Raw genomic sequence first — 9773 nt, forward strand, 5'->3', positions numbered from 1 at the left:
CTATTGCTAAATTAATTTTGTAGTTTAATTTGATCTAAACTTGGCTGCTTATTCAAACGTGCACGTTGCTCCATTGTCCATCCATTCATTTGTAACCATGTTAAGAAAGTATCAATAATGTTGTATGTAAATTATCCCATAAATGCAGGGATAAAGTAAAATTACTAATTTACAAAAATGCATACTCCATTGACCTAATTGATCATGCATGTGTTGCATGACTAAACTTCTACCAAATTTTCCAATATGTGAATTAAATGTGGATCCATATATCTAGGGTTGGCAACAGTTGCTCGATGATCCCATAAATCGGTACTTGTACTCACTGGTTCAAGAAAAACATTCAAGTGGGCCCATTCTAAAATGCTACACACTCCCTTTAACTAAAAGTTGATCCTTTATAATGGTTGAAGTGGCACCTTAAAAACTTAAAGGATGTAGAACAAGTTTGCAAAGTCAAACTCCCTAAAACTACAACCTTCATATTGTTCTTGACGCGTGGCGCCCACTTGCCAGTGTGATACACATTTTTTTCTGTAATTTCTGCCATCTCACGGACCCCCAAACCAACCATGCCACCACATCCCCGGCCGAGTTCACTCGCCACAAGACATGTGTAGTCCCGCTCGATCGTGAATGAAGATCCTTTGCCTCAAGCGAGATCTTCTGTATAAGATGGTAGGGTGGTAAGAAATTGTGGCATACCACAAGTGAGGCAAAGAATCTTGCACTGGACTAAGAGAGTGTGGTTATGCCTAAAATGTAGTGTGGCTAGACGTGGCTTTAATCCGAACATGCCCTTAATCATGAGCGATTTGATTTATGAAAATAAGATTACCAATATTAAGTGTTAAAACGTAGCACTCTAATAACATCCTTGCCAAGTCCATCCAATTTCCTTCGCCTCCCCATGTTGTGTACTCCCAGCGCCCCCTCCGCCTTCACTTGCATCGTCTTCTCCAAACAACTATAGCTTGTCGCCTCCGGCAGCATCCCATTCCCCTCTGCCCACCCCTATTAGTGTCACCTCGACGCCCACTACCTCCCTGTCGGTCCCACATCTGTTTTCGTACCGTGTCACCTTCCCCTGACACCATCTCAGATAGTGATCTCTTCGTGCCACACGCCAAATCATGTGGCCTCCCAATCGGTGCCACCATCTTAGGGTTATGTTGCCAGGTCTCTCGTGCCACTATGTGTGCTTATACACCTAGTAATGATTCGCCCATGTGACGACTTGGTGTTGTTGTTGCTGAGTCTCTGCATTTCGGCCTTAGCGGTGCCACATGTGCTCCCATCGCCGTGCAACAATGACATGCTCACCACGCCACAACCAAGACAGTGTTGGGCCCTTATCTTTGACAGCGGTCCTGACCACGGTGGTGAGGTCACTTTCTCAACCTTGCAATTTGTGTGCCATGGTCGTCTGACCATGTTGTGGTGTCCTATATTGTTGCTATTAATTAGAATTTGTTGGATCGAATATGTTAAGAAGTTTATATGTTTATTTTTCCTAAATGTTAGTATGCTTATTTGAATGGTTATGTGTTCATGTCTCCTAAACTTTGTCATGTACTATGCTTGTTATAATTGCTACATGTCAGATATGTTATAGTTGCTATATTATTAGATTATTCATGTCAAATATGTTAGAATTGATATATGGTCATGTGTCCTAGACTCTACCTACTAGTATATGCTTCTTTGTTAAAACTCGCACAAAAATTATATTCGTATCATGTTACATGATAGAACAGATACTATGCTTGTATGTTATTATTTAATTTGGATCTTATATGTATTTGTTAATTAGAATTTATTATAACATGTAATAGGCTTGTTTGAAGAAACAAAACCACATTGCTAGAACAAATACTATCTGTGTATTCCCTTTCACATCATCTGAGCAGATATTTTTTTCCCTTCTTATAATTTCTTCTCATCTGATTTGGGCAGATACTACTCTTGCTCTTCACTCCTAAAAATCAAAACTGATAAGAAACAAATCCGATATCCTACATCCTATATACATAAGAGAGTGATCCCCACTATCTCTATTTATCTCAACATGCAGCTATGCCATCTCAACATACACCCATGGATGTAAAAAAGCCCACCTCAACATGCTACATGCATGGAAATGATCCACCACAACATGCAACCATGCGTGTGAAACATGCAACCCAGCTAAATCAAAAAGGTAGCAAAAACGTGTTTATTGCCAACGATGAGTAATCGTAAGCACTACCTTCTAGTATTGATTAGTGTAAACATATGACTAATTTTTCACATCAAGTTAATTCATAGTTCAGTCCAATGATATGCAACATGTAGTGTTAGATTTTATTCCTTTATCACATGCTTTTGTTGCATCAACGAAGGCATGTGGGGAAGGCATAACATTTTAAGGTTGCTTGATGTTTTCCCATGAATTGGATTGTCCATTTATGCATGCTATATATGCAAGTTGGAGCTCATTTAAATTGATTGTTCATTACTGAACTTTATGTATTTTTTTATTGTGCGATACTACAAGACTAATTTCAGGTTAGCGAAATATATTTATATTTTTAGTAACAGTGCTATATATATAAATTTTCATCTATAGTGATGATGGGGCTCATGTTGTTATTAGAGCGTTTATGCAATCTTTAATTGTCGAGTATCATGCGATGCTGCAATATCAAGCTCGGTGACGAAGCTAAATCTGGTAGATCTCGGGTAGGGGGTCCCGAGCTTGCGGTCTTGGCTAGATGGTAACAAGACAAACCAGGAACACGGTGTATATCCAGGTTTAGGCCCTCTCGCAGAGGTAAAACTCCATGTCCTGCTTATATTATACTGATTGTGGATGGGGTAGAAAGTACTTGTTGATCTACCTCGAGATCATATCTGTGAATGAATCTTAATATCTTTTGAATATTATCTATCGGCTAGCCTAGCATCGTTTATATAATGTACTGGAGGCCTAGGATTTAGAGGAATCCTTTTCTTTTGCACCAAGTATTGTGGAATCTTCCTTGTATATATCATGGGTTGCCCGAAGAGGCCCAGTAATTAATCTCCACGAGGGTCCTTGGCCCGGCCCTCTTGGCCGGGAGACGACATGGTGAGTACTCCCTAATCTAGGACACCATCACTCTGGTTTCTAAGACATATATATCATAATTTTATACAAGTTTGCCATCTATATTTGTGATGAAGCTCAACTTGCTCCTGTAGTATTTGCATGATCTTGAATGTCCAATGTTGTCTTTCTTCATGTGACCAAGCTGAAGTTTTTTAGATGTAAATGTCACAACTTTGTACGCAGCTCGCCATGCTATTCATAAAATTTACATGTATATGTCTTCATCTTGGTTTTCTAGCGTTCACATGATCTTGACCTTACATTTAACTAAGCCAGGGTTTCTTAATTTTAGTCTTTCATTGTTAAGTTCGCTTGTGAAACAACGAGACTATTTTAATGACGCAGTGGCAGGTTCGAGTTCTACTATTAGAGCTTTTGTCACATGTTGAACTCTATTGTGTTTTTGGCATCATCTAAGCTATTTCTTAGAAACAATGAGGCTATTTGAATGACACGGTACAAATTACATTTTTTGCAATTGCTCTCTTGATCAAACGAACAACCAAATAGTTTAAGCGGCTTTTACAGCGATTCCCTACTATTATCCATCAAACAGTTCCTTCTACTTCTCGTTGATTTCGACACTCTACTTATCAAAAAAGATCTACACTTAATCTCATACACTTGTGGGTTATCTACGACCATTTTTTTGCTCATCAGGTGTAGTGCTTTTGAGTCGCTCTAGCTAACGATAAAATTGTTTTCCCCTCCACTACAGTATGTTGCATTATATAGTGTGTTTTTCTTGTTTAATCCACCTTTCGTTTCTCGATCAACCACATTTGAGGAAATATTTGAGAACTTTAGTACTGTTCACGAATTTAAGAAATATTCATGAACTTGAAAATGTTTGCAAATTTGAAAATGTTTGTGAATTTAAAATTTAATCAAAATTTAAAAATATTTACAAAATTTATAAAATGTTTGAGAATTTTAAATTTCAGAATTTGAAAACCTTCTTGAATTTAAAAATGTTCACAAATCTTGAACAAAATTCATGAATTAAAAAATGCTCACAAACTATAAAAATTGTTCATGAATTTGAAAAATGTCCATGAATCTAAAAAATATTCATGAATTTAAATTTATTTCTAAATTTTAATAAAAAGCACAAGTTCTAAAAAACATCTAAATTTAAAAACTCTATGAATTTCCAAAATGTCCATGAATTCAAAAATTATTTACAAATTTTACTAATGTTCACAAATTTGGCAAAAGTTCATGAATTCAAAAACATTCACGGATTTGCAAATAATTGATGAATTCAACAAAATTGAGAATTTGAAAATAATCATGGATTTTTAAAAAAAAATATGAATTGTTCATGAATTCAGAAAACTTCTCACAAATTTAAAAATATTCATGAATTTAAAAATTCTCAAGAATTAAGAAAAAAGAAGAAAGAAAACCGACTACCGGTGAGAAAAGGCAGAATAAAAGGAAGAAAACCTTCTCAAACTTGCCAAAACCTAATGGAGGGTTCTAAAAGCTTTCAAAATCATGGGGAAACCCGTCTTATATGTCAAGTTGCATGTAACTTGACAGAAAAATGTGCTTACTAGCTGCAGACCGCTTCGAGTCGCCTGTAGGCGAGTGCTCGATAGCGCGCCAAAAAAGGCGATGCATGGAATTAGTGGAAGAGAGATTGTTCAGACTAGTAATACAATTGGAGAGAAAATATTAAGGGACCACACAAGATGGGGCTTAGCCCATTCAGCTGATGCATCGGAAACGTGAAACATGAGCAACTAATCAGCGGGCACCCTCTGCAACAGGCAGCTCCCGCACGCAGAAGTCCTCCCAGCATGCCACGTGGCGGAGCTGGGCGCACAACGCAGGAGCAAGTTTTTTCTTGTTTTCTGCATGTGTTTCATGTTTTTTGGCTTTTCGGCTTTTGCATGGGTTTCCCTAGGTTTTGGTGGGGTTCGTTTTTGCAAATCATAGTTGCGCTTCTAAAAAAGTTTTATTTTCGCGAGAAGCACAACCTGTTCTTCTGCTAGAAGCATATTTGTGCTTCTCGAAAAGAGAAAGCACATGTATGCTTCCTCGAAAAATGAAAAAAAGTACACCATGTGCTTCCCCGAGAATTATAGCCTTGCTTCCATGAGGAGCACAACATGTGCTTCCCTAAGAAAAGGAGAAGCATAGCATGTGCTTCTACCTGAAGCACAACTTTGCTTCTGCAAGAAGCAACTTTTGTGCATCTCAAAAAAAGAGAAGAAAAAACATAGCCTGTGGTTTCCAAAAAAGAGAGTAAAAAAACGCAATCATGCTTTTGGGCTCCCTTTTTTCTTCCTCTTTTGGAATTCATTTTTTCGGTTGGCATTTTTTTGTTTTTGTATTTCTCTTGTTTATCTGGTATCTGTTTTCCCTTGAAATTTTTCCGTCGAAACCTATTAACACGGAATCGAGTTTCGAAGATCTTGACACAATAAATCCAGCGGTGAAAGCAATCCGGTATTTGCACACACGTTTCAGGAGATACATTTTGAATAAGCAAATCTACAGGAAAAAAAAAGAATAACTCCCAGGTCACGACAAGTGACGCACATCGGCACATGCAGTGTGCTACTTATCAACATCTGAGAAGGTGGGGAGTGACCTTTACAATGGATAGCTTTTAACTTAGGATTTCGGTGAAACGTCGCCATCTTGTCCAGCCACGACCGAGTCGACGATCGCCCGAGACTTTCGGGCAGCGATTTGTCTCGCTTCGTGCGATACAGAAGCACCCCTCCCCCCTGATGTGGACCCGATCTTTCGATGAGAGGTGATAACTACGATTTTTGGGGTCTTGACCCTCACGACCTGACTACCAATCATACAGGGAAAACCGTACATGACTTATATCCATGACAATCGCTAAACCAACTCCACGTTGTTATCGACCTAGTCGACGACGCGATCGACCTATCCATAAAGGATTTTTCCTGCAAGCAAATCAAAGAACATGCAAGAAAATAATGGCCAAGCAATCTGAAAGTGCGAATATGCTAGATGAAATAAATCTCACAAGACGGGGTTCCGATAGAATGTCTTGACGGTCGCACTAGCCGCTACGAGCGAAAACAAATAAAATAGCAATAGCTAAACTTCTTTAAACAAAACCCGAGTCTAAAACCTAATTCGGCTAGCTATTTATTAAGGACGGCGGCCGCCCTAACTTTTTTGGGCAAACTTTGAAGCTTTTTATTCAATCATCGCAATGTTTATAGGGACGAAAGGAAGACCATTGGGCTGACCTAACCAAAATGACGGCTTCGAAGAATTTTCATTAGGAGCCGGCCCAAATATTGACCGACTATTGCATGGCCTTGGACTTAATTATGTCTTTAATTGATGAAATGGGCTGGTGTGTAACGTGGCTATGTCTATGGTCCATGAAGCCTAATCTCCTTCTCTTGTCTTGTACTAGGAACAGTGCACGTAGCATGCAATATGGATGCAAGGCGTGCTACTTCGCGTGGATTTAACGTACGATAATCTTCATCTTTAATTGATCCTTTGATCCCTTTTTTCCTGATGAGTAACAGTAAAACGAATAATGAGCATAGCATCATATTTATGTCAGCTAAATTATGTGTATGAAGAACTGAAAGTACTTGGTTATTAATTTGTCGGGTAATATGTGTAGACATTTTTAGATAGCTATGTCCACATCACCCCCGCCACCGTCTCAAGCGATTAATGGGCTGTCCCATCGCCGAGGAGCGCTGCCTTTTTCTGATCTGTTATTTTTATTAAAATTTATGAAATGAAAAATAACATTATACTTAACCTTAGAAACTTCATTGCGCATTCAGAAAAATCTTCACGGAGTGTATACAATGTAGAAAAAATGTTCGTCAACTTTAAAAAACTGTGTGTACCATTAAGAAATATGTTTGTTGAGGCATATCATGTGTTTGTGACATTTGTTTTTAAAAAATTGAAGTGTAAATATTTTCGTAAGTTTAAAATAATGTTCCAGACCATTGAAAATAATGCACGTGACATTTACAAAATGTTCACAAGTTTCAAAAATATGTTTGGGACATTTAAAAAATGTTGATAAGACGTAAAAACATGTTTGTGTAATGTAAAAAAAATGTTTTCTACCATTCAAAAAATGTTCATGAAATTCGAAAAAAATATTCGTGCATTTCCAAAGATATGTTCATCACATTTTTTAAAACTGTTAATATATTGTAAAATAATTTATGCTTAACATAAAAAATATTCAACAAACATTTGGAAATATTTAACATTTATTCAAAGAAAATGTTCCAACATGTATTTGAAAATAATATTAATAATATATTTGAAAGATGTTGAACGTGTACCAAAAAAGGTTATGTGGGTATACGAAAAATGTATGACATGTGTTGACAAGAAAAAATAATAAAAAGACGGTAAATAAACACATAATACCACTGTATAGAAAAACCAAAGAAAGAAACGAAAAAGTACAAAAAAGGAAGAATAACCAAACACGGTAAAAAGAAGCAAGAAAACCAAGAACCACAAACAAACAATGAAAACTAGCACAGAGAAAAAAAAAAGGAAAGACACACGAAAACCGGTCATAAAAGCTTCCCTGGAAACCACTCTCCTGAGGCTCGTATTGGCCGGCTTATCGTCTTGCAGTATCTGAAAGCAAGATCTCCTACTGCAAGACGGAGTATCTCTGCAAACTTTAAAAGCAAGATCTCCTACTGCAAGACGGAGTATCTCTGCAGGAGCTATATCTCGCCTACTGCAAGACGAAGTATCGTCTTGCAATAGGCGAGATAAGCCGGCCAATACGAGTCTCGGGAGAGTGGTTTCCAGGGAATACGAGTATCGTCTCGGCAATATAGGGTCGCCTATTTGAGAATATCATGAATTTTTAAAAGTTTGCAGATTTAAACGTTTCTCGTGCTTTTTTTAAAATTGAAAATTTTAAAAATCTTAACGAAATTGTGAAAAGTTCACAAATTTGATAAATATTCACTAAGTTTCAAAATGTTCATGAATTTAAAGAAAGTCATAATTTAGAAAAAATTTCACAGAAAAAAGTGAGAGAGAGAGAGAGAAGCCCGACACAAAAGAACCAAAGGCAACCTTCTAGAAGGTTCCAAAATCGGTCGAAGGAGAGAGGCTAAATATATACTAAATGAGCGAGCCCTAGAATGTACTACCTCCGTTAAGATGTTTTCGATATTTCAAAATAGACCACATACATGCTGAAATGAGTAAATAAACACACTCATGTCTATATACATCTAATTCATCAAAAGATATCATCTTGTAATTTAAAACATGAGGAGTAGCAAATAGACAATGTGTGCACCATGTACGATTAACACATTAAAGTGCGTCAAGCGCCGAATGGGTTTTACTTGATCGCTCCTCGCGACTCGGGTCCTGCTGTCGACTGCCACCTGTAGCTTGATCTTGTGTAACTCCCGCATGCGTCTTGGTCGGAGACGGCTCACGTCCGCAAGACCGCAACTATGCAAGTTCGTCGTCCTCTTGATCTTTCACAAGTATGTATATGATCCATCCATCCCCAATTCTATCCTTAGTCTACATGATATTGGATTGTTAGGTTTCTAATTTATAAATTTCAAATCTATATGTATTCACCTTTATCATAATTTTAGTTCATATGGCTTACAATATTGTCTAAGGAGCATTTGTCGGATCCTGAAAAAGGCAAAAAAATAAAACACCACAATTGTTGAGGATATAACTATTAGGTATGACCCGCTCAGGAAGGGCCGGGTCATACCACTGGCGGTTCATAACAAGAAGGCCCATGAAGATGTTGAAGATGACGGTTCACGAAACAAGCTTACTGAAGGCCCAAGACCCGGAGGAGACTTGAGGCCCACAGACGTAAACCGTCATATGTTTAACTTGTATGTTAAGGAAAGTTTAATTCTGTCACCGAGCCGGACACGATGTGTATGAGCCGGCCGGGACTCTATAAGCCGCCGGGCATCAGCCTGTGTATATAAAGGGGTGACCCGGTGGCGGTTTAGGTCAAGAAAGAAGAGATCGAGAATTAGGTCAAGCGTATTCGCTCCCTGGTAATCGGAGCCCAAGCAATACAACCCTAAACTGGAGTAGGCCTTTACCTCCACCGCGAGGGGTCGAACCAGTATAAACTCTCTATGTCCCTTGTCTGGTTTAACCCCTTCAAGCTAACTACGTTGCGATGACTCCACACCTAAGTCCTCATGCTAGGGCATCTGCCGTGACAATTCCACGATAGCAATTGTTTTATTGAATCACAAAGGTGTGCTTTAAGTGACTTATTTTTCATCTTCAAGCAATGTTGATGTCAATAAAGACGAATGGCAAGGGCAGGAAAATTATAATATTTTGAAGAAAAAAGACCATTTTACTACTCTGAAAAAAGTTGGTGGTTCACATAAGCCCCTGATCTTTATTTCTACTCCCTTCACCCCCTAAATAATACCATACCGGACAAAACCAGTCCCTGGATGGTTTGACTCGTCTGGGCGCTGACATGGCGATAGTCAATGGTGGTTTTGACCTGTGGGTGAAACTCTCTCATGCGGATCGGGCTTTGTCCTCGCCTGCCCTCCCGAGCATCACCCCCTCGCGCCCGACCCCACCGCCTCCGGCCAACGCCGGTTACCATCGGAGTTCCAAG

The sequence above is a fragment of the Triticum dicoccoides genome, chromosome 3B (genome assembly GCF_002162155.2).
Source record: "Triticum dicoccoides isolate Atlit2015 ecotype Zavitan chromosome 3B, WEW_v2.0, whole genome shotgun sequence".
Lineage (NCBI taxonomy): Eukaryota > Viridiplantae > Streptophyta > Magnoliopsida > Poales > Poaceae > Triticum > Triticum dicoccoides.